Genomic DNA, 26,294 nt, shown 5'->3' on the forward strand with positions numbered 1-26,294 from the left:
AGCAACTCTATAGTGAAAGAAATCCCAATGTGGATTTCATTTGGGAAGGGGTGGTAAGTGTTCTGGATTCTGGACATGCCCTATGTCTAGATCTCAGTAGTACTCAGTAAAAATCATCCTGTTGTCCATGCAAGCAGTGGCACTTGACTACTTTACTGTCAGTATATAGTACTTCAATTTAAATAATTAATCCAGTAAGTAAATTCATCGGTTTTAAAATATTCTCCTTTGATTTATTCTCTGTTCAGGTGGTCTTTTTGGTGTGGCACAGGAGCGCAGAAGCAGGAGGTTGAGGTCATGTGACCGGAATTTGAGGCACCTAGTCTTTTGTACCCACCCACACAAACACTTCCTCTATTACTTCCTTGGGAGAAAGAAGTAAAAGAGGCTGGTGGCCTCTTAAAATAGCTCTGCTCACCAAAAATATTACTCATATTCAGAGCTATTCTAGGTTAATGGATATTCTCATACACAGTTGGAGAGAGTGTGAATTGAGGAACAAATTGGCAATCATCAATCACAGGTTTTCCCATGCATGACTTTTGATTCCACAATTATAGTTCTAAGAGTCTGTGTACATGTGAAAAGATCCTTATAAAAAGATCAAGATGTCAATTTTAGTATAGTAGGAGAGGGGAAAAAATAGCAATGTAAATGTCAATAGGAAATGATTAAATAAAATAAAGAGTGCACAGAGTGAAATTTAATGTGCTATGCAGCTATTAAAATAATGAAACAAACTAATATGGAATTATAGAATATGAAATCATAGCTCCAAAATATGCTTTTTGATTAAAAATAAAAACTAAATAGAACCACTGTAAGAAAAAAGTCTGCTTGAGAGAATAAGTGCAAGAATTTTACAATCAGACTGCTGGGGATCAAATCCTGGCTCTATAGCTTTTCAGCTATTTGACTTGGAACCAACCACTTAACCTCTGTATGCCTCAGTTTCCTATCTGTTGTGGTTTGACTTGAGGTGACCCCAAAAGCTCATGTGCAAGATAATGCAAAAAGGTTCAGAGGAAAAATGATTGGGTTATGAGAGCTTTAACTCAATTAGTGAATTAATAATCTTATGGGATTAACTGAGTGGTAACTGGAGGTGGGTAGGGTGTGGTTGCAGGAGGTGGGTCCCTGGGAGCATGGCTTTCGGGTATATATTTTGTATTTTGTATCTAGTGAGCGGAGTCTCTCTCTGCTTGCTGATCATCGTATGAACTTCTTCCCTCCACCAGACTCTTCCACCATGATGTTCTGCCTCACCTTGAGCTCCGAGGGAGGAGCTGGCTGTCTATGGATTGAGACCTCTGAAATTGTAAGCTCCCAAATAAACTTTTCCTTTTCTAAATTGGTTTGGTCAAGTCTTTTAGGCACAGCAGTGAAAAAACTAACTAAAGCACTATCTGTATACTGGGTGTGTTGGTCAACTTTGTATTGCCATGACAACTACCTGAGGGGACAAAACTTGGAGGAGAAAAGATTTTTTTTGGCTTCAGATGACTCCATCCATGACTGACTGGCTCCATTGCTCAAGGCCTGGGGTGAGACTGAACAGCATGGCAGGAAAGCTGCTCAGCTCATGGCAGCCATGAAGCAGGGAGAGAGAAGAGATGGAGACAGAGAGACCAGAGAAAAGAAAAACCATTCCAGGGCACATCCCCAGTGACAGTGAGCTACCTCTTTTGACTGGAGTCTCACCTCCTCGTAGTCCATTCAGCCATCAATACATTAACCAACCACTGAGGTGAGAGTACTCGTGATCCAATCACTTTCCAAAGGCCCCACCTCTGAACCTGAAACTTCAGGAGACATTCAGATCCAAACCATAAAGATAGATATGCACATAGAACTTAATAGGGTTGTTGGGAGACTAAAATGAGAAATTCATATAAAGGACTTAAAACAGTACCTGATGCTGAGCAAACAACCCCAAAAGGTTATTTATTAACTGCACATATAGTAGATCCCGTTTAAGAAAATGAAAAATGTGTGTGGTATGTATTCCCATAAATTTGGGTATATGCACTTAAAAGAAGCTATATAATATTTTATCTTTAGACAGGTGTTACTGACCTAATATTTTTAAAGGTACATTTTAAAAGGCCACTTTCTTTGCTGTACAAAGAGGAATAACTTCAAAAGCTGTCAATCTGGCTTTGGGATGCAGCCTGCCTGATTCAGGGTCTCCATCAGGTGTCTGAAAACAAAGTCTCTTTCCTTCCTTCCAAGCTCTGCCTTCAGCAGCTCAGCTGTATCTAATCTGTGACAGGGACGTTATAAAGGGCCAACAGGATTAGGAAGTAGGAGTTTTGCCTTCTCTCTTCCCAGCCTCCTCTTCTCCAGCCTGCCCCCCTTCTGTGTCTTGCTGCCTTCAAATCTATTTCTTTTCCATCAGAAAACCTTTCTTGGTAAAGATTTCAATAGACAAGTTTACATAGAGTTTCATTTGGCTGATAAAGTGTTATATTTGTTTTTCAGCAGTGTTGAGCTTTGTCCATGGATGAAAGAGAAGACTTACACCCAAAAGACTTTTTTTCTGTTACTTTAACAGAGTGCTAGGGACAGGGAGAAACATTACTTGGGAGAAACCTCAGTTCAAAAGTAACCTGAGTGGAGCAAACTGGCTCCAGCAGCTCGGGAGGCTGAGGCAGGAGGATCACAAGTTCAAAGCTAGCCTCAGCAACTTAGTGAGGCCCTAAGCAACTCAAGGAGACCCTGTCTGTAAAGAAAATACAAAGAGGGATAGGGATGTGGCTCAGTAACTTTTAAGAAAAAGAAATTTAGTTGGCTCACAGTTCTGGAGGTTGAGAAGCTTAAGAGTACGGTGCTGGCATCTGCTTATCTTTTGGTGAGCGTCTTCTTGCTACTTCATAACAAAGCAGAGGACAAGAGAAAAAGGAAGAAGCCAAATTTACTTTTATAACCACCCCTCTCCTTTGTGGTGGTAGTGATCAAACCCAGAGCCTCATGCATGCTAGGCAAGTGCTATACCACTGAGCTACACTCCAAACCCCAACCCACTCTCTTGAGGATGAATCCACTCCTATGGGAGCTAACTTGCTCTTGAGAACAGGGCATTAGCCCAATCATGAGGGTGGAGCCTTCAGCATCCACACTCCCCCCTCTTTAGGCCCCACTTCCCAACACTACAGCATTTATGAAAATATATACATTTATCCAAGTTCTTTGATAAATCAGGATACCACCAACATGGCAGGAGAGGCTAGCAGTTAGTTGTACATGGAAAAGAGAGTGTGATTAAGGAAATATAGGAAAAAATGGTACTTTTAACTTTGTCTTATAAGATGGATAACAAGAAGTGAACAAAAAACTGTTACACAATGTGAGGAAAGGTCATTGTGTATGTGAAATTGATCAGGTGCCGAAAGATAAATACGCCATGTTCTCATATGTGGAGGTTTTAAAAACTGTGTTATTAGAGAGCAAAATAGGGTCTGGGAAGAGTGGAAGGAAGTGGGAGAAAGAATAGTTGATAGGCTCAGGGGGGTAGTTGGATAGGAAGAATAACTTCTAATATTCTATAGCACAGTAAGGTAACTGTGGTTGACAATAATTGGTTGTATATTTCAAAACAGGCAGTCCAGAGGATTTTGAATGTTCCCAACACAAAGATAAATGTTTAAAGATAATGGATATGTCAATTACCTTTATTTAATCATCATGTATTATATACATGTATTGAAATTTCATACTGTGCCCCATAAATATGTATAATTGTGTGTCAATTAAAATTTTTAAATATTAAGAAGAGCATGGTGGCACACATCTGTAATTCCAGCTACTCTGAAATCTGAGGCAAGAAGATCACTAGTTTGAGGCCAGCCTGGGCAACTTATGAGACCCTGTCTGGGGGTGGGTTCAATCCCTAGTACCAATATAACAGGGTTTTAGGCTGTCAGAGAAAGAAACATGGAAGTTTTTTAAACAAGTGAATGTCTAGATCAATATGGCATTTGAAAAAATGAGTCAAACAATAGGAAAATTTGTTAATTGCTAGTGGGAATTCAAAGTGGGATACCCACATTTCCAATGGGGAGAAATACAATTTTTCTTATCCTTCGTAAGTTCATGGTTAAGACAGTCCCCTATATCCAAAGACAGATTAACAAGAGAAAAACAGGCAAGTTTATTAATATGTGCAATGCACATTACATGGGAGACCTGAGTGGAACAAAGTGGCAATTCCAGCAGCTTGGGAGGCTGAGGAAGCAGGATCACAAGTTCAGCAACTTAGTGAGGCCCTAAGCAATTCAAGGAGACCCTGTCTGTAAAGAAAATATAAAAAGGGATAGGGATGTGGCTCAGTGGTTCAGCACTCCTGGGTTCAATCCCCAGTACCAAAAAAAAAAAAAAAAAAAAAAGTAACCTGATGCAATGGCTTAGTGTCCTGGCTTATAAAGGATCTTGAAGAAGAAAGCAATACATTTTGTAAAAGTGACAGGTGGGAAGAAATTAGTGTTAGTCAGCTTTCCAGTACTGGAACAAATACCTGAGATAAATCAATTTCATATGAGAAGGTTTATTTTGGCTCATGGTTTTGGAGGCTACAATCTGGGGTCAGTTGGCCCCATGGCTTTAGGCAAGTGGTGAGGCAGTGTATCATGGCTGGAGTGCGTGGTGGGACAAGCTGCTCATCTCAGAGCACCCAGGAAGCCGAAGAATGGGAGAGAGACCAGGGTCCCACAGACTCTTTCAAGTGCCCTCTGTGACCTAAAATCTTAGCCCCATCTCTTAAAGGTTCCATTGCCTGCCCATAGCTCCATGGACTGGGGACCAATGTTCCACCCCATGGAGAACATTCTAGACCAAACTACAGCAAGTGCCCAGGTTACCAAAAGGACAACTGAAAAGGAGTAAAGTCTGCTCCCAGATTCCGGTAGCACTGCTGTCCTTGAGCTGATACCCAGTGTTACAAACAAGATTTGCATCTTATCTTTAGGTGGGGAAGAGGGGGAAAAGGTGTTTGTGAATCTTTGTCCTGATTCTAGGCAAACAAGGAGAAGGCAGAGAGATCTCCACATACTGATTGTCTTCAGCTCATCGTTCCTTTATATTTTGGGAGAAATACTTTTGGTTTTCTTCAATACATTTGCCTAAACTCGTTGAATGCACAACACAAAGAGGAAACCCAAATGTAAACTATGGACTTAATAATAATAATATATCAATATTGGATCATCAAAAAAGCAATAAAAATATATATAAATTAGTCAAATTGGCTGGGACAAAGCAGCAGAGGTTGGAGACAGGAAGCACACAGAGAGCAGGTAGTGAGGTACTTGGAAGTGAAGTGGGCAAGTCTTGAAATATAGCGTTGAAATGGAGCTTGCAATGGAGGAATGGATGTAAGAACAATCTGGAGAACTTTCAATAAATGTAGATTCCCTAGGGATTAGGCCTTGGAGCCTGTGTTTTTCTTAAAATAATTCCAGCTGATTCCTATGATCAGCCTCAATTCAGAATTTCTGGTTTTGGGGTTCTTCAAGGTGTTCCCGACTTGGGATTCTTTGACTTGGCTGTTCAGTCCTAAGACTAGTGGAAAAGTCACCTCAAAGGCAAGGAGCTTGCACTGGTCTCCTGAAAGCACTTGCAAGTAGTGTGCCATTTCGAACAGATTTCTTCAATTTTTAGATAAGGACATTGAGTCAATGAAAGATTTATCTAAAATTACTCTGCATTACAGCCAGTGGGATCTACCTTCCCTTGTCACTCAAGCTTGTACCTCTGGGTGGATCTGCCTACCCTTCATGCATCCTCCTCCTCCCTAGGCTTTTGGCCCCCAGTGCGCTGTGATGACTCATGAGTATGTGAGTCAATGACTCACTGTCTATAATTCCCTTGCTACAGGTGTCCTGTGTCTAATGCCAGGATCTCTCACCTGTGCCGTTTAGACTCTTGCTACTCAAATGTGGTCTAGTGGCCAGTAGCATCAATGTCACCTGAGAACTTGTTAGAAATTCAGACTCTCATGCCTCACCCACCTAACAGATCCGTATACTTGTAAGATCTCCAGGTGATTTGTGTGCATTCTAGAACTCTGGATCTCCCCTGCACCTGCCAGCCTCACCTGCTTTTCTTTTTCAGCTTTGCTTTGCATGCCTGTGGGCTTCATTGGCAACTTTCAGGCTTGTCCCGGGTCTCTGGACATCCATCTCTGTGCCAACAACCTCATTATCACCAGCATTTCTCTGATAATCTGCCTGTAAAGACCCACATGGTTGGTGAGCTGGCAGGAAAAATAGCCAAGAATCATTACAGGAGAAAACAGGTCTATTATTTCATGCTTCAGCAGTGTTTGTTTTGATCTTTTCTTTCTCCCTTCCTTCTTCTCTTCTCTCTCTTCCCTCCCTCCTCCCCTCCCCTCCCCTCCCTCCCTCCCTCCCTCCCTTCCTTCCTTCCTTCCTCCCTCCCTTCCTTCCTTCCCTCCTTCTCTCCTTCCCTCTTCCCTTTTTATTTACTTTTGCAGTGGTGTCTGTACCCATAACATCAACATTACAGGGGACTTTGTGAGTAATGCAGATTTTCAGAACCCAGCCCAGTCCCATCAAATCAGAAGCTCAGGGGAGGGCCAGCAGTCTGTATGTTAACAAGCAACGTCTTCCTTGCCATTCAGGAGTGGCAGTGTATGGAATGCCTCTCTGTAAGAGACAGGCCATTTCAGGTGAAGCCACCAGCTTTCTTAAAGTGTCACAATTGTTATATTGACTCCCATCTGTCCCCATGAGTTTATTGACTTGGAAAACAAAAATACAAGATACATGAATGACGAATGACTATTGAACTAGCAGATCGTAATACCTCTGGTAGGCTTTTGGTTCTTTGGTATTAGAATGAAGAAAAGGGTTTCCAACATCTGATCATTGATCTGAGAGGATGAGGAGCAATTTCAGTCCATTGTGTGAATCCGGCTCCCTTTGCCTAAATAGCAGGCAATTCTGTCTTCCAGATAATTACAGGCCCTCCTTCCCATGCAGAACTCACCCCATGCGGTGGCAAAATGATCATCAAGCTGAACATTCTGAGAAAAATAAATATTAGATTCAGAAGCAATTTTTCTATGCAAAATAAATTTTTTGTTTCAAAAATATGTGTCCTTCCAATAACTTCAGGCACCATTTTTGTAAGTCAGAGATGAATGGACAGTGAGAATTTTAAAAGTAGCTCAACACTTTAACTATATAAACAGCAAAGTTTCAAGGTTAATGTAATCAAGGTGATATTACAGTCCAAGTCTATTGTCATAAATAAATGGGGAGGAATGGTTGGGCCCCAGAAATGAAACTTTGGGGTGGTTAATTAATTAAGGCCTCTTTTTACAGACAGAAATCTATGCCAGTGTCCTGGGATATGGAGGAGACAATTAGTAGAGGCAATAGCAGAGGAAAGGGTCAGTTTAGACTCTCTCCTCTGAAACCAGGGAGGCCCCATGCTTTCTGTTGAAGGAATTTACTCTTATCTAGCATAAACTCTTCATGCAAGGCGTGTACTTGGATACAACCTTGTGCCTCTGTGGCCATTTAGCTACCATGACCAATCGCTGGGCCCCCAGGCCTTCCACAACCCATATGTCTTTCTGCCTCCAGAGGCTAATTCCTAGGCATCCCTCCAGTCTTCAGGTAAACTCAAGGATTCTTTGACCTCCCAGACTAGTTGATCCCTTTGCTCAGTTTTCTCATGGTGCCCCTTGTCCCCACTTCCTAATGCAGAACAGGTTGCATTATCTATAATTTACTGCAGAGTCGTTCTGCAGAGACAGTGCAAAATTACTGATATTGGTTACTATAAAGGTGGCCTCTTAGGCACGTAAGGTCATCTCACCAGCAGAAAGACCTGGTCCAAAGTTGACCACTACAAGTGCTTCTCTTGCCTATTCTTGATCAACTTTCCACCCTTCCAATGAGCATATAAAGACTTGAAATTGGATTTTCAAGGTGGAAAACAGTTGAATGCGAGCAGTAAGTACTCATTAGAGGGAATTAGAGGAGGTCAAAATATGTGGATGGGAAAAGATATTCTCACCCTGTAAAAGGGAGACCTGCGGCACTTAATGCTTATAAGCTTGACCCCAGTGGTCTTGTTTGTGACCTTTGTTCAAAGAGGATTTGTATTGCCTGATGCCAACAGAATTCTGTTGAAGGAATTTACTCTTATCTAGCATAAACTTTTCATGCAAGAGGGGTACTTGGATACACAAACTGGGCCTTCATCAAACTTTTAAATCACTTATCTAAACTATTTTGGGCTTGTGAGCTAAAAAAAAAATTGTTAATAAGTGTCTCAGTGTGGGGCCAATTGTGGTGTAAGGCTTGCTTTTATTATAACCTGACAGAGAGGTAGAGGGCATAGCAGCTCTTTAATCACTTTGAATTTCTTCAAGACTGCAATTAGCCTAGTGAAAAGGACCCAAGGGCTACGAAAGACCTGATTGTGATTATTCGCCTTAAGTCTGGTTGTTCCTGGTCAATTGTCAGTTCCAAAGGACAAGAACTGCTTACTAAAACAAGTCATGGGAGAAATGTTCATTCTGGGTGGATGGATGGCCAAAGTGATAGGGCTTGCCTGAATATTTACAAGAAGGTAGCCCAGGAGCATGCCAAAGAATATATAAACAGACATGCAAAGAATAAGTGTGAGAATGTATTTGCCAAGAGAATATGATTTTTAAGTGAAATTTCACAAAAAGAAGGATTTTTAGGATAGCAACACAGCAAGAACTTTTATGTGCTGATTTTCTTATTGACATGGGTTTTTGGTTTTGTTATTTTTGAGTTTTGATACTTATTTTCCATTCTTGAAAGTGCTCTGCTTCCATAATAATTGGAGATTGTGTGCTACTCTGGGGTAGGGTACAGTGATTTTTAATATTTTAATTTTTTAATATTTATTTTATAGTTGTAGTTGGACACAATACCTTTATTTCACTCATTTATTTTTTATGTGGTGCTGAGGATCGAACCCAGGGTCCCGCGCATGTGAGACGAGCACTCTACTGCTGAACCACAACCCCAGCCCAATATTTTAATTTTAAATTATTGAATTTATTGGAAAATTATCTACATCTTGGTTTCTGTTGTTTTTGAATGCTCGTGTAGGAGCAGGAACAAATAATGCATGTATAAGAGAAAACATTTTTTTAATAGAAAAAAGTACACCATGAACAGATGTGTGATAATTATCTGTAGATTAAACTGAGAAAAGCCAGGTTTCTTCCTTCTGGTGGTTATTGTCTTTATCTATCATCAGGAAAAGAGCCTGCAATAACCAAAAGCCCTTTACACTGATTACCGATCCTTCTGGAGGCACAACTTGTTTCATCCTGTGGATCGCTTTCTTTGGATCAACTAAGGATTGAAGTCTAATCACTGTTGCTGCAGATCCCACTCACAGCTCTGCTGTACAGCATGGAGCCAGTGGCCACAGGTTGTCATGGAACACTTGAATGTGACCAGTGTGAGTGAAAATGCACTCACAGTGCTGGGTTTCTAAGATTTGATATCAAAATGGAAAGTAAAATCTCTCCATTGTAATGCTTATATTAATCACGCAAATAATTACTGAACAAAGGCTTTAAGGATTTCTTAGCTTTCATACTAATGAAGTCAGCAAATTCTAGGAGAAAATCATAACTGACTTCATATTAGGTACTTAAGACACCTGAATTAGAGTAGTCCTTTGGTTTTGATTGACTGAAACAGAAGAGCTTCGTCACTCATATTAGACAAACATTACCATAAGCAGTGGTCTCTTGTTCCATCTTGAGTCACTATGGTCTGGGGTTGTGACCCTGAGGTGGTATTGGGGGTCCCAGGTATTTTCCCCTCAAGTTGAGTGGATTGATAGTTGGTGCTCATACCAGGAGATGGAGCCGTATATTTCTCCCTCTGTGGGTTGAGAGGCAGGTGTTTAGCTAGGTATTGCCAGTGCCCTCTCTCATCTGGGCTGCCCCTTGGTGATTTGGTACTCTTTCAGGTCTTACAGGCCTAGGCCTGATCTGGCCATCATACTAGCCTTAGAAATAGAAATTGCTTTATAAAAGAGTATACTTTGTACCCCCTACCCTTGTCCCAACTCTTAATTTGGAATAACGTCTTTGTGTGTGTGTGTGTGTGTGTGACTGTGTGTGTGTGTGTGTGTGTGTATGTGTGTACTGGGAATGGAACCCAAGATTTTGCACATACTAGACCAATGCTCTACCACCAAGCTACACTCCAGCCCAATGGCTGTCCCATAGCAAATAGAAAAGTTTAAAGAATGGTACAATGAATGCACTATACTCTCTTACATTTTGTACATGTCTCTCTTCTCTCTGTTCTCATACCATTTGTAAACTGAAAAGACTATTGTCCTCATTTCTCAGCGTTACAGTATGTGTCTCACAGTAGCAAGGACGTTCTCCTATGTGATCAAAATAGCAAGATCACCACCAAGAAATTTAATTTTAATAATATCAGTACTAACTAATATTAAATCCACATTCAGAATTTTCAGTAGTTAATTAATGTTATTTACAAGCTGACATTCTCTTTAAGTTTTCTTAAATATGGAGCAATAAATCCTTGCCTTTTTTTTTTTTTGGTTGGCTTTTGTCTATTGGATGGACACTAAAATAGGCCACTTTTGCATATTTATTTTTTTGGGGGGGTAGACAAAGCTGGGGATCAAACCCAGGGCCTTGGGCATGCTAGGCAAGTATACTACCACTAAGCTACATCCCCAGCCCTGGATTATTTTGAACTGAAGGCAGTTGAGAAACAGCAGATACAGGAAGCTATCTGCACATTCCCTTTTTGCCTAAAACCAGGGCATAGATTTCCCATGAGAAATACACCCTGCCAATACCCAGAAAAGGAGAATATCCTATCATCAAAGAGGAGGAACGATGTTGAGATGAAACTGCACAAATAAACCTTAGTAAAATAAGCCTTAGTTTCCCTATATATTTTGCAGTCACTTTCCCACAATTTGCCACCCTTTCCCCAAATCCTCTTTTTCTTGTCTTGTCACATCTCCAGAATGTTTCACTCTTCATTGCAATGGTTTATAAGTTCCCCAGTCAAACTGCCTCTCTGGGTTTTTCACTTCTATGAAGCCCCCATGCCATATAAAAATATTAATGTCAAACAGCATTTATATGTTTTTTCATCTTGTTTATCTATCTCTTTTCAGTCCGACTCTCAGGACCCAACCAAAAAACCTAAGAAGAAAAGTCTTTCCTCCCCTAATGACTTTTTTTTTTTTTTTTGAGGAGCTTAGGCTAATTTTTCTCATGGAATATCCACATTCTGGAATTGTCTGATGTTCTCTGATGATGAGGCCTTGTTAAACATTTTTGGCGACAATACTACATGGGTGAATGTGTGTCCTTCCCACTGCGTCTCATCAGAAGATGCATGAAGTCAGTTTGTGAGCATTGTGTGAATTATGTGCTTGAAAGAATCCCAATTGGGAGATAACTCTTAATAGTTTCACCTGCCTGGCCCAGATGCCATGAATAAAGCACCTGAGAGGTCTACATTTGTCTAGTTATTTATTAATAAAATATAACTTAGATGCACAGAGAATAATAGAAAAGAATATGTTCTTTTGGGGATCCTGCCAGTCATGCAAAGAGATTCACCTCTCTCTCTGCCTGTTCCCTTGGGCTGCTAATGAGATGTTAATATTATGTTAATCACCCTCTTGCTGCCTCTCTAGCTCATATTTATGAAATATTCCTCCTAACAAAGCTCTGCCTACACAACTCTGGCCAGGGCTTTCTCTCTTCCCTAGGGAGACATTTTCTTCCTGAACACATGTGGAGTTGAACTTTTCTTCTGTCTTCATTCTGCTTAGTAAGCAGACCCTGACGAACTCCACACCTGCATCTGATTCACTCTACAACCTGAGCCAAAGGGTAAAGAAACTGGTGTTTGAGAGAATGGGTGGGCTGGGTGTAGCCTGGGAGCCCAGAGGACCACTCAGTGATTCTCTTTTCTGCCTCTTTTTCTATGAAGTGAGGTAACTAGGAGGTTTCATAAAGCTCAATATTTCAGACCAACCCATAATGATGCTCACTGTTCATTAATTGATACATACATTCTAGTTAATATCCACTGAGAGTCCATCCTTGTTACCTTGTTACTTCTCTTTTAGTTGAAACACACACACACACACACACACACACCCTTAACTTCTTGTTAGGATCCCAATAAAATGGACTTTGGAACAAAAGAAAAAACAAAACGGCAGATTGTTTGCTTCTCAAATTTAATACTGAACATTTGTTATACTAAAAGCATTCTTATACTGTTCACAAAGAGAGTAGCTATTGCTTAAATAAGCAGACCATTAGTTTGAGAACAGAGTCATCAACATAAGACCAAATATCTGTGTCCTTGCGATTAGTGGACAGGGGCTCTGCGTGCATGCCTATAAACCTTGCCAATTAAGTGTACATTTTCTCAGCTGCCCCAAAATGCTGTCATCAGGGAGCTTGTTAACTTAGAGTTAACATTACTAACACATTTCTCTGATCATATTTGTTTTTCTATGAACTAACATTTAGGTCACATTCTCCCTCCCTTTTTCAAGCTGGGAATGAGCAATGATATTTCTGATGGGGTCACTTGTTGACTAAGAACTAGAGTAATGATTTCCCACATAGCAACTAGCAGTTAGGCCAGGAGGCTGCACATCTCTGTGTGAACATGTCTTTTCTTACTCAAGGGGTACTAAATAAGCTAATGTTTATTGACTGATCATATATTACATTATGAACACTGCTTTTATAGACAGCTTTCTTTATTCTCCATATTTTGAGGTAGATAGCAAATAAGAGGCCAAAAGTATAAATAATTTCCATAGGCAGATGAATGAATAAACAGAATGTGGCAAACACATACCACAGCATACTTTTCAACCCTAAAAAGGGAGGAAATTATGGCATTTGCTACAACATTGGTGAACCTTGAAGATCTTAGGCTAAGTGAAATAAGCCATCACAAAAGAACAAGTAGTATATGATTCTTCTTATGTGATATTTCTAGACTGTTGAATTTATACATACAGAAAGCAAAATGGTGTTCTCCAGGGTCTGGGGGAGAGGGTGATGGAGTTATTATTCAATGAGCACAGATTTCAGTGTGGGAATGTGACAAAGCTTTAGAGTTAGATGGTGGTGATGGTTGCACAACAAGGTGAATATATTCAGTGACACAGAATTGTACACTTAAAATAATAAAAATTACATTTACATTACATTTATTTTGCCACAATAAAAATGTAAACATATTGTTATGTGAGAAGTTGATATTACAAAGAGGTTTGTTTATTTGATAAGTCTGGGAATTCCCATCCAAAAGTGTCTATTTTGGATAGCTCACTATCTGAGCATTTAGCCTTTTGATTTATAATGGTGGAGTTGGTTTCATCTCAACTATGCAAACTTTTATATATGAAACTTTTATATAAAAGTCCTGTACAAAGGAAGTTTCTGTTTTCTATTCACAGCCATATATATTTAATTTGTCTCTAGAGTAATGGGGTAACTTTCTGAGCTCTCTTGAATGTTTATCTCCTGGGTTTATTTTCACTTCCTCCTTAAAAATTCTTGAGGTAAAAGGTTCCAGTCTGTGTATCCTAGAGTAACGTGCTCTAAACTCCCTTTCACTAAAGGCTCTGAAGATGCCCACCCAGTGAATGCGTGGTGGTGCTGTGATATGAAGGTGTTGGTCCCCCAAAATTTCAGGTGTTGGAAACTTGGTCTCCAGTGTGATGATGTGAGAGTTTGTGGGACCTTTAAGAGGTGGAGCCTAGTGGAAGGTGGGTAGGTCTTTGGGGGAACTGCTCTTAGAAGAATTAAGTAGGTCTCCTGGGACCCCAGTTCATTCTCACCAGAGCAAGTTGTTATAGAAGAGCAAGTAGATTCTTCACTGCTCTCTGGCTTTCTATCTTGCCATGTGATCCCTCTGTGATCAGATATTTTCTTGTAGCAATGGAAAATTACCTAAAACAGAGGAGATTTATCATGATGTGGGCATTTGAAACATGGTCTTACATGAAGACCAATGGAACAGAATTTCAAACACAAAGACAAACCCACATAAATACAGTTATCTCATACTAGACAAAGACTCCATAAACATACATTGGAGAAAAGATCGCCTCTTAAACAAATCGTGCTGGGAAAAATGGAAATCCACATGTAGCAGAATGGAACTTAATCCCTATATCACACCCTACACAAAACTCAAAGTGGACCAACGACCTAGGCATTAGACCAGAGACCTACTAGAAGGAAATGTAGGCTCAACACTCCATCATGTCAGTTTAGGAACTGACTTCCACAACAAGACTCCTAAAGCACAAGAAGTAAAATCAAGAATCAATAAATGGGATGATATCAAACTAAAAAACTTCTTCACAGTAAACAATCAATAACGTGAAGAGAAAGCCTTCAGAATGGGAAAAAAAATTTTACCACACACACCTGAGACACAGCATTAATCTCCAGGATATATAAAGAACTCAAAAAACTTAACACCAAAAACCCCCAAATAACCCAATCAAGAAATGGGTAAAGGAACTGAACAGGCACTTCACAGAAAAAGAAATAAAAATGGTCAACAAATTATATGAAAAAATGTCCAACAACTCTAGCAACTAGAGAAATGCAAATTAAAACTTTACTGAGATTCCATCTCTCTCCAGTCAGAATGGCAATTATCAAGACTACGAGTAACAATAAGTATGGGTGAGGATGTGGGGGAAAATGTACCCTAATACACTGCTCATGGGACTGCAAATTGGTGCAACCACTCTGGAAAGCAGTGTGGAGATTCTTCAGCAAACTTGGAATGGAAGCACTATTTGACCCAGTCATCCCACTCCTTGGTATATACCTAAAAGGATTTAAAATCAGCATGATACAGTGATGCAGTCACATCAATATTCATAGCAGCTCAATTCACATAGCTAAGCTATGGAACCAACCTAGGTGCCCTTTAACAGATGAATAAAGAAAATATGTTATATATGCACAATGAAACATCACTCAGCCATAAAAAATAATGACTTTTGCCAGTAAATGGATGGATCTGAAGATCATCATGCTAACTGAAATAAGTTAATCCCAGAAAATCAAAGGTTGAATGCCCTTTCTGAAATGCAGATACTAACACACAACAAGGGTGGGGGAGGAAGAACAGAATTTAAATGGATTAGACAAAGGGGAATGAAGGGAAGGGATGGGAGATGGGAACAGGAAAGATAGCAAAAAAAAAAAAATCAGACATAACTCTCCTATGTTCATATATGAATACACGACCAGTACCAGTACAATCACAAGACTGGGATCCTAATTAGAATAAGTTATACTCCATGCATGTATAATATGTCAAAATACACTCTACTGTCATGTATATCTGAAAAGAGCAAATAACAATAAAATATGGTCATGTATGGAAGGCACTTCTTGGCTGTTTTTCATGATGGAGACCATTTCTGAAATCAGCACCCTAGAAAATTATTACTGGGAGTGCCTGATCTCCTTTGGAGATGTTTTATGTTTTGTGCTGGTGATAATTACATGTTATTACATAATAACTTGCTATTGTCCTTTATTACCTGTTAAGTGCCTTGATTAATTTATTGGAACCCCATTTCTTAGTGGGGTGACTGTGATAATGATTTTTATTATTTGAGGGGTGGTAAGTGGAAGGAAATAAGACCAAAGAAATGAAGAGATCTCTTCTGACCAAAGTTCTCAAATTTGAGTGTTTTATTTATTTTTTTAATTGCTTTTATTTTTTTAAATACATGACAGCAGAATGCATCACATTTCTTATTACACATATAGAACACAATTTAAATTTGAGTGTTTTAGAATCACCTGGAGGGTTTGTAAAAACCCATATTCCTGAACCCCACTCTCAGAGTTTCCAATTCAGGAGGTCTGGTCTAGGGCCTGAGAATTTTCATTTCTCACAAGCTCCCAGGTGACAGTGCTCCTGCTGGCTAGAAGATGCACTTTGAGAAGCCTTGGCCTAAGGTTCCAGAAATGTCTTCTGGTAAAAACCAAACCGATGTTCCTTTCACTTTGAGCACTATCTATTGATGACAATGTGAGTAGAAGGGGTGATGTCAATTCGTAAAACGAACCCCACAAACTATTCCTCAAGGTGATGTCATTGTTTTATAACCAGGCAATATGCTTTAAGTTCCTTGAAGGCAGAGATCTTGTCTTTCAAAGCTTCTAGTCTGGTGGGCCATGAGTGGTAACAGGTTAATATTTACCAAGATAAATAATTTTCAGTTCACTATATTGATTTCTAAGGTGTATTTTTCAATCCCAGATAAAACTGAGGAGCCAAGTCCTCCTTCCATCCACATCCTAACCTGCTTGATTCTTCCTTGTCATGTAGCTCAACTTGGACTTGATGAATTGAACACCCCTTCTTCCTGCCTGCCACACAGAAGGCTCTGCTCCTGGAAACAAGATCTATAATAAAACACTGGAACACCCATAAATCTCCTTTTAATGAATTGGGCCTGCAGGGTGAGTTAAATATGAAGCTGAGCAACGTCTGCTGTGTTAGTAATGCCAACAACAATATGGAGGCTGCTCAGTGTCATCAGGCATCGGGAGCTGCCCAGAGCAGCTCAGGCACTCTGAGAGTCACCACATCTGCACCACATTAATGCTGAGTCCAGACGATTTCATCAGGAATCGCAGTGTGGCTGGGAGGGTTTTAATCACACACACACACACACACAAACATTCATACACATACACAAACATTCATACACACAGACATGCATGTTCACACTGACATATGCAAACACACTGACACACTCGTTCACCCAGATACACAACACACTAACACACACTGATATAAATGTACACTGACATGCATATCTGACACCAAAACACACATACAAACTTGTCATACACATACATGGACACACACAGACACACATACACACTAACATACATTGACGCTGGCACACTGACACTCACACTAACACCTATACACATCGACACACACTTACCCTGACATACACAGTAATTTATTTGTTCAATCTTCTACATAAATACTTTGTATATCCTTGTTGTGGTACAAATCATTTTAACTTCTGTTGTTTTAACTGTCTCAAAAGGGTGAGTTTCCATTACTGTCAAACACAAATAATTACACTCCATGTGTCTGTGTGTTTTGGAAGTGATGGAGAGGTCTATCCAAGGCCCTGGACCTGACAGGAAAAGGGTCTGTTGCTTTAGAAAACCCAGATTTGGGGTTTGTTTGGGCTTTACTTGTGAGGTCCGAGAATCCACCCCGCCATGGCCACAGACCTCCGAGTCTGTGAATGTAGACCTTGATGTGGCGCCATTTTAATTATTTGTTTCCTCTTTCCTTGGCCCTGCCAACAACAACCGGGAGTTCTTTGGTTTATATTCTGGTGAATGTCAAAAACTTCAGTCATACAGAGCCTGTTTTCATTTAAAATGCTGGTGTTTTGTCCACTGTGGATTCTTCAGCATAAGTTTAATATTTTATTTATCTTAATTGGAGTTTTTTGGTGCCCTTTTAAAATTTACATATGGGACCAGGGCCTCTCTTTCTCCTTACCCTAATCCAGCTTGGAGTTTGTGCATAATTTTTATATGGCCACATCCCCAAGTCTCCAAGTTACATAGGAAGTCTAGGGTAATGGTTGGTGGGATGAGTAATCTACTTTAGACCACACACCTTAGATTTGCGGAGTGCTTTGAGTTTGATGGGCACTTTTTATGCCTTCTCCATTAGAGTGGTTGCTGTCTGATTTACTCTTACTGGGTCATATTCATATTCTCCAAAACAAGGATGGATTCTAATACCTAATAGGTGCTCAACAAATATTAGTTGGATGAATTCAACCCTATGAGGTTAATCTTATTATTAATCTCATTTTATAAATGAAGAAACTATTGTTTTGGAGAAATTTTGAAATGGGTCAGATTTATGCATCCAGGGAGTGGTTAAGTCAGTCCACTCTAAATTCTATTCTTCTGACGAGTAACTTCTCTATTTTTTATATGGTCACATAATTCTGAGGATTCCATCCCTCAAATTGTTCTATTGTCTATCTGTGTTGATGGATGTTACCTCTTGAAAAATCAAATAAAATAGCTCTGTGTTTGTCTCTTACTTGTAGAACATAAGCACTTGTATATTGCAGGGAGCTGCAATCCCTCCACTTTTTTTTTTTTTTTTAAGAAATGAGATATTTATCCTGCCTGTTATTAGGAACTAAGATACATGGACATAGGGGTGCTGCTGCTCTCTTCCTCTGGAAGTCAGGCTTTTGAGAGAAACCATATGACAGCATCCCCTTTAAGTACTACCAGCAGCTCTGACTTTGGTGGGATCTGATCAAAATATCCTAAGCATACTGACTCTGAATGCTAATCTAAAATAAAACACCAACATCAGTGGTTTTCCTGCTTTATTCTTGTTTATTCTGTAAGACAAGAATACATAGAATTATAGCTAGTTGCATGTATGTAGCCATAGCTTTCTCTTTAGCTAAGAAGAAGGAAAACTTCCTTTACCCTTTGGACAGAAGGCAAGGAGGAGCTCTGGTCTTGGGATCAGTAAGGCCAGGGAAAAAGAAATTTAATTGTCATCATTAGAAAATGTACTGATCTGGAGCAGAGGTCAGCACATTTTTCTGTAAAAAGCTAAATGCAAGTATTTCAGTCTTTGCAGGCCATAAGACCTCTGTTACAACTACTCAACTCACTATCAAAGGCAGCCACAGACAATATGGAAACAAATAGCATGGTTGTGTTCCAATAAAAATTTACTTACAAAATCAAGCACAGGGCCAGCTTAAGCCCACAAGCCAAGTTGTGGTTTTCCAAATTTGATCTAGAGTTCTGTTTCTCTTTACAGAAAAAAAAATATATATATATATATATATATATATATATATATATATATAGAGAGAGAGAGAGAGAGAGAGAGAGAGAGAGAGTTTATCTTTGTATTTCCAACCCAAATGCAAGGACCATTAACAATAATGGTAGCTAACATTTATAGAGCCTTGTTGTTGACTGCATGTATTCAAAGACCTTCTCTTTGGCCTGCATAAACTAACACCTATCCAGTCCACTCCATCTCCAATCCCACCTCTAATCCAGGCCCATCATCCCTCACCTGGATGATTATGATGGAGTCTTAACTGGGCATCCCTTCCTCCATTTCCTCTACTCCTGCCCTGTCCAGTTAATTTTCTACACTAAATCCTGAATGATCTTTTAAACAGACACTTTGAATCTCATCATCCCTCTGCTTAAAACCTTTCAATGACTTCATGTTGCTTTTAGGATTAAATCTCAAATGGGCCTTTAACCCACAGGACCCTACAGGGCCTGGCCCTGCCTACCTTCCTTCCCTACCACTGCCCCTCACTCTCTGGTCTCAAATCACGTTGGCCTTTCCCAACTTCCTGACTTAATTGTCACCTCAGGCTTCCCACACCACCTCCCTCACCCTGAAATTTCTCCTTCAGCCCTCTTCACGCTTGACTAATCTCTCTGTCTCCAGTTTCACTGTCCCTTTCTCAAGAGAACCTTTCCTGACCCTCAGATGTGGTCAGAAGCCACTATCATCTGTTCACTCAGCTCTCTGGATCTTCATTCCTCTCATTTCAGTTAATGAATTATTTTTCAGTCATCTGTCATCAGACCATCAGCTCCACAAGTGAAGCGACAGTGCCTGCCTTATTCAAGTTATGTCCCCAGCGCCTAGCAAAGACTCTCCCACAGAGTGGGTACTCTGTAGATACTTGGGCAAGGAGCAAGAAATAAATTGAGGCATGAATGTGCCCGATGTAATCAGTTCCCTTACCTAAGGAATCAGATTCAGGCTTAGGTTCCTTTATAGAAAGGAAAGAGTCACCAGAAGGTAGAGGTGACCAAGAGAGTGTCCTTTATCCTGGAGAGAGGTGTGGGAAGTGGACAGCTGTGTGCAAAAGGAGATACAAAATCCAGGCAAAGCAACTGCCCTGAAGGGGAACCAAACAAGCAGTCCTGCCCAGGATGGGGAAGCAGACATCTGGGTCAAGAGTCACAGTGACTACAAAAACACATTTTGTCATAGTCCAGTTAAAAGCTTTCTGCTTGTCATTTCCTGGTCTGTCATGTTGAGATCAAAAGTCTGCTGTCCAGCCCCCTGTGTTCCTAGGTATATAGTTATCCAAAAGAGTTTAGACTTGTTTGTCCTTTTGGTCAACATGTTCAAATACCCATTGGATGGTGTAACAGTTGAACACAATCCTATAGGCAGAGAGTCTTACAGAAGTTTATTGTGTGTGAATGAACAAGTTTTTAAAACTCGAATTTCCCTTGACAGATGGAAGCAGCATGGTACATGTTTGGCATCGTGAAATCTGGAGGCTGCTTACCTGAATATGCATCTTGCTGAATATGCATCTTGCTGAATATGCATCTCGACTCTTCTGTCTGTGGCTATCGACTTTGTGATAATGACTCAACCACACTGTATTCCACTGTTTCCACCTACAAAATGGGGGAAAAAAGAGTGCTTACCTCAGAGAATAGTCATGTGGATTAAATGATACTATCCATGGCAGCAGAGTGCCTAGGCCATTATCAGATGGTGGGGCCATTTTGGCCAAAGGAGACTGGAATGCTGCAGAGGCCATGATAGGATCTGGAAATTTCTTTTCTTGTTTGAATATGAAGTGGTCCTTGGGACTCCTAGCCCCCTCTGGTTCTAGGACCATAACCAGAAAAGGCGAGAGGAATGGAATTGGGTGAAAACCAGTGCACCCTTTTCCCTCTGCCATTGAATTGCAGGCTTCCACTGTCCGGAAGAATCACAGGCTTTCTTTCAGGCTCCAAAGCGACCCACTAACAAAGCATGGGGGCTGGGAGATGTCTTTGATCTCTGTCTCATTCATTCTTCCCAAAATCACAGACCCAGGACCTCCCGCCAATTTCTGATCTTTTGTCCCAAGTCAATTCATGAACAGTCATAAATTGCTTTGAAGATGAAAGCACCACATCAGTGCACCAGGATACCACTATTATTTTAATAAGTGAAGCCTGCACATGTCTTTTTGACGTATGAACTGTTCAAAATATTTGTCTTGTTTTTCAGTTCAGCTGCATGAGAAAAGGACTTGTGTTGTCTCTCGTGTATACTCCTCCATATACCACTCTGCAGAATGAGCACTGTTTTCATAAAAATGTTTGCCTTTTCTCCAACAAAAGAAATTGATGTTTCTCTTGGGACTTCATCTCTTTTAGCCAAAGCTTGAGTAATTATTTTTAGAGATATGTACTTTTGTACTTTTAAAATGTCTAATTTATTGCAATGCTTACAAATGCCAATAAAATGTACTATCATATTCAAAAGGCCAACAAAGGTCAATGCACATTGAAAAAATGAGAAGAAATATATATGTGAACAGAATAATGGATTCATAAGCAAACATAAGAATGGATTCTACTTGCACAGGAGGAAGAGAATAGAGAATTTTATTCTTTACATCTACCACTAATAGCTATTCTACACTCATGCCTTTTAAGGAAATTTCTCCGGGGAACATATTTTACCATGTCATGGCACATGACTTTGACCACCTCTCACGAATGCTTCTGTAAACTTAACCAACATCTAACATATTTTCATGGACTCAGCTTCATTGGCAGTCCCCCGTGAGCTGTCAGGGCTGGCCTGCTATGCTGATATCTGGCACTGGGCAGAGAATAAGGAAGGCTGCTGGAGTGGGTTGATGAGGAGCCACTGCCAGGCGCTCAGAAATGCAGTCAGTTCATAAACTCTGGACCTTGGACTAGCACCTAGGAATGTCCCTCACATCTGCCACAGGCTATACGTTTTGTCACTTGGTCTCCACTGCAAGCCTGACTGTGATGTTCATGTTAGCAGCCTGATTTTGCCTCTTATCCACCCGTGAAGGGACTCTATGGTGCAATCTACTGGGCAATGCCTCAGAGAACAGATGACCTCATAAAGAAGAATGGACCCATTCTTTGGGAGGAAGTTGGAGCTTTCTCAGGTAGCTAGGGCTTCTCCTCTTTGGGCTCAGATGCATGGGGTTCTAACTAGAGAAATTTTTCTAATACTTGCTTCCTTTAAATGTTTTCTCAGAAGCTGATCTGTCTTTCTATAGATCTGCCTCTCTGGGTTGGCCTGGGGCCCTAACGTGGCTCTACAAACTGCTCTTGAACCCCAGTGGCCTCACTGACCATTGATGTCACAGAAGCCCTTCTCTCCCCTAAACACCAAAGGAGCTGCCGCCTGCTTCCTGCTGGCATGTGCTGTACATGGCCTTGTGGCATCTTTGGCATTGCTCAGCACACATTGCTTTGAAACTTTCCCCATGTGCCTTGTTTTGCCAACTAATTTGTGCCCAGCAGGGAAGGAAGGAGCAACTTGGTTAAAACCACTCCTAAGAATTTCAGTCCCAGAACACCTGTGGACTGGCATCCATGGGAGTCAGTTGTCCCTGGCATATGTTAGATTAGATGCATCCTAGACTATCTTAACACACCCCCACCGCAAGGCAAGAATGTGTTCCAGAATACTCCCCAAAATACCTTCTTGGGGAGATCACCTCCATTCATAACAAAATTAATGAATGCTTTCAAAAGTCTTGAACTCACACGAGCAAATGGACCCTGGATGTCCTTGCTCCATCACTACCCCACTTCAGTCCCCACTGCCACCAACCTGCCATGTGAACTGATGCTGAAAACTGAAGCCCTTGAATCAGGCATGGGCATATTCAGGCATGGGCACATGTGGACTCTGTTTTTTTTTTTTTAAATATTTTTTTTTAGTTGAAGTTAGACACAATGCCTTTATTTTATTTATTTATTTTTATGTGGTGCTGAGGATTGAACCCAGGGCCTCACTAGAGGCCTAGACAAGCTAGACGAGCACTCTACTGCTGAGCCACAACCCCAGCCCTCACATGTGGACTCTGTTTGAGCCATGGATTTCCAGGAAGAGAGAGATTTTCTTCTCCAGAACCAAAAGATTGGTCTGGTTTTACTGATAATTTCTGGAAAGCAACAACCTCAATTTTGGGTGCAATTTAGCCTTTGGTATGATCAACACTATTGAGTCCATAAGTGGAATCTATAACTTTCTTGCATCTCTGTCCCACAAGCATGGCTAGAGGAGGAGGCAGCTGCCATCTGTATGTTCAGCCATCAAACTGTTGATGTTGCCTTTTGTATCGCTCTTCCAGGGATGGGTCTGCTTCCTTGATGCACCAAAACTTACAGAGGCAGGATGCCTTCCCCCCCACCCCCCTGGGTCAAACTGAGCTCCATGTGCTGGCTGGATTTGCTGGCAGTTTTGAACCAGAATGGGAAATCTTTATCATTGACAGGTCCAGCCAAGCAATCGGCATGTGTCCCAGTCCCCATATGCTGCAGACTGAGTACACTGGTCTTCTCTTCCAGATAGTCAAATGCTCAGCTGCAAAAGCCCGAGAACACAGACATCCAGCCATGCATAATTGATGACATAATAAAAGCTGCTGTGGCTGCAAGAGGAAATATGATATGACATAAATCTCCCTGCCAGGGGGAAAATGAAGTTGAGATCCAAAATTTTAAAATGATGACTGCTGGTTAAGGCATCATCAGATAAGGAATTCCTCCCATATTACAAAGCCTCTGAGTGAGAAGGGAGAAGCTGCCTTTTCTATCCAGGGAAATTAGACACTGGGGAAAAGGGAAGAAAATTGCTCTTCTTGGGATATTTGGATGTACTGGATACATTGCTGGTGAGTCCTCCTCATTTAACCCTCCTGGCAAGCTAACTGGTACAGACCTCATTTACAAATTGAAGAATCGTGTTTCAGCCAGCTCAAGCTTCTATAACCAAGTACCATGGACTGGGGGCTTATAAACAACAGAAGTTCATTCCTTACTGTTTTGGAGTCTGAAAGTCTGAAGTCAGCATGCAGCGTGGCCGGGTGCTGGTAAAGGCCCTCTTCCTGATTCATCGATGGTGTCTTTTTGTTGTATCCTCACATGGTTGATGTGCTAAGTGGTTTCCCTTGGATCCTTTTTATAAGGGTGTTGTTGATCCCATTCATGGGGGAGTCTATTCTCATGATTGAATTACCTCCCAAAAGTCCCACTTTCAATCACCACACTGGGGGCTGGGTTTCAATGTGTGAATTTGGGGAGGAACACAATCATTCATTCTATAGCAGAGAGGCTCAGGAAATTAAGAAATTTGGATGTGGGCATACTAGGAACATGAATTGCACATATAAATCACAACTAAATCTTTTAAATTCAGGGCCCCATTTTAACACACAGGGTCAAAATAAAACAGGAAGGACCAGGGGCCCAAACTGCTGAGACAAGAAGCCTTGGGGTGGTTCTTGTGAAAGTAGGGTGTTGCTCAGAGAATAGCAGAGCCAGTGTGGGCAGTCTCTCAGCAATTAGACAGACAGGTGGAGCCCTGGCCTTAGGCAGGAAGAACAGAATCTAGGAAACTTATACTTCCTGAGTGAAATGTATAACTGTATCCCCAAATCTGAAAGTATCTCTCTGATATAGCAGGACTCATATTATGATGGGCACAGAAGGTCTTATTAAGCTCTTTTCTCTCCTATAGTGCCTAATCAACGCATTTCACATAGTAGGTGCTCCATAAATATCTGTGTCTATATGAGCCCACTATAACAACCTCCCTTGCTTTTGCTCTATTGACAACTGCTCTCCTGCATTTCAGTGAGATCAAGATGTGTCCAAAGTTCCCGCTGTTACAACGATAATATCTATGGAGACAATGTCCTTAACAACATGTCTCTAACTCCCTTCTTTGAGTGTGTTGCCTCTGAGAAGTGTCTCTAAGATGCTTCCAGCCAAGACCCCCAAAGTCATTTAGACTATGAGGGCTGCACATTCAAAGAGTGCTCATTCATTTGCTGCCCTTTCCCTGTCATATACCTTGCTTTCTTAGACTGGATTCACCTTCTATGAGATAGATCACTGGGACTGAAGAATGAGTTGGACAAGCAATCCTGGCTGATTTGACGACTGTTTTGTACAAATTGAGAGAGGATACCTCTGCAAGGATGAAGACAAGAAGCATTCCTCTAAGTCCAGAGCTTGGGGCCCTTCCAGATTGTTTTTGAGCCACTCCCTGCAGATTCCAAAGAGTCTGAGCCCTGCCTGGCCATGACCAAGGCCTTCCTAGAGTGTCACTTCCTAGAGTAACACCTGCATAGATTGTTTAATCAGTAATGCCTGACTTCTCTAGGGATGACAGACATCAAAGAGCCAAGCAAGAAAGCAATGAGGGAGAAAGTCTTGGCACCAGTGTGGACAGAGGGTCCACAAATGGTTTAGAAAAAGAGAAATCAATCTGTGGGTTGTAACTCCTGCAGCATCATACCAGAGATCCCAAGGCATTCAAAAGAGAAGTCTCCAATTTAAACAAAATGTTTTTCTTGCCTCTAAACATGCCCAGGTATTCATGTCCAGGTTCAAACCTAAGTATCTGCTCATTTTTGATGTCAGTAACAGCTGGAAAGAACAGCAAGAAAAGGGAGGGTACAGCAGACTCACCAGGATTTGTGCCTAGGATCTTTCTCCATAGAAACCATGAGAGAGGAAAGGTAAGGAGCCTGATAGGAGGTGAGAATGGAGTCTGGGTAAAGAGGAGTTCTGCAGCTACCACTGCTGTGATATAAAGTATTTTCCATGTAAGTTGTCTTCGTCTGTTTTGTGTTACTATAACAGAATACCTGAGGCCAGGTAATTTATTTTAAAAATAGATATTTATTTTTTTACAGTTCTAGAGGCTGGGAAGTTCAAATTTGAGAGGCCCGAAACTTTTGAGAATGCCTTCATGCTGCATCATCCTGTAGTGGAAGGAAGAAGGGCAAGAGAGCTCAAGAGAGCAAGAGGAAGCTGATCTCACTTTTATAATAAACTCACTCTGATAATAATAACATCAATCCATTCATGAAGACAGAATCTTCATGATCTTATCTCCTCTTGGAACTTCCACTTCTCAACATTGTTGCATTGGGAATTAAGTTACTAATATATAAATGTTCAAACCATAGTAAGGGCATATACAATGTGACTATTTAATCCTCTAAGAAAGGACATCAAAGTACTAACAATTTGGGGCTGGAGATGTAGCTCAGTGGTAAAGTGCTTGCTTTGTATGTGTGAGGCTCTGGGCTTGATTTCCAGCACCACATATAAATAAGCAAAAAAATAA

General features: G+C 40.8%; 1 long non-coding RNA gene across 1 annotated transcript; it reads left to right on the forward strand.

The window, feature by feature from the left end:
* The first annotated feature begins 1,232 nt into the window (after nucleotides 1-1,232).
* On the forward strand, nucleotides 1,233-26,294 carry LOC131424316 (uncharacterized). The gene is made up of 4 exons (XR_009227095.1): nucleotides 1,233-1,318; nucleotides 16,425-16,558; nucleotides 20,397-22,089; nucleotides 23,504-26,294. It is a non-coding gene; the product is annotated as an uncharacterized LOC131424316 (long non-coding RNA).

Source organism: Marmota monax, unplaced genomic scaffold (assembly GCF_021218885.2).
Source record: "Marmota monax isolate L192 unplaced genomic scaffold, Marmota_monax_Labrador192_F-V1.1 WCK01_AAM20220418_F8-fsc00066, whole genome shotgun sequence".
Classification (NCBI taxonomy): Eukaryota; Metazoa; Chordata; class Mammalia; order Rodentia; family Sciuridae; genus Marmota; species Marmota monax.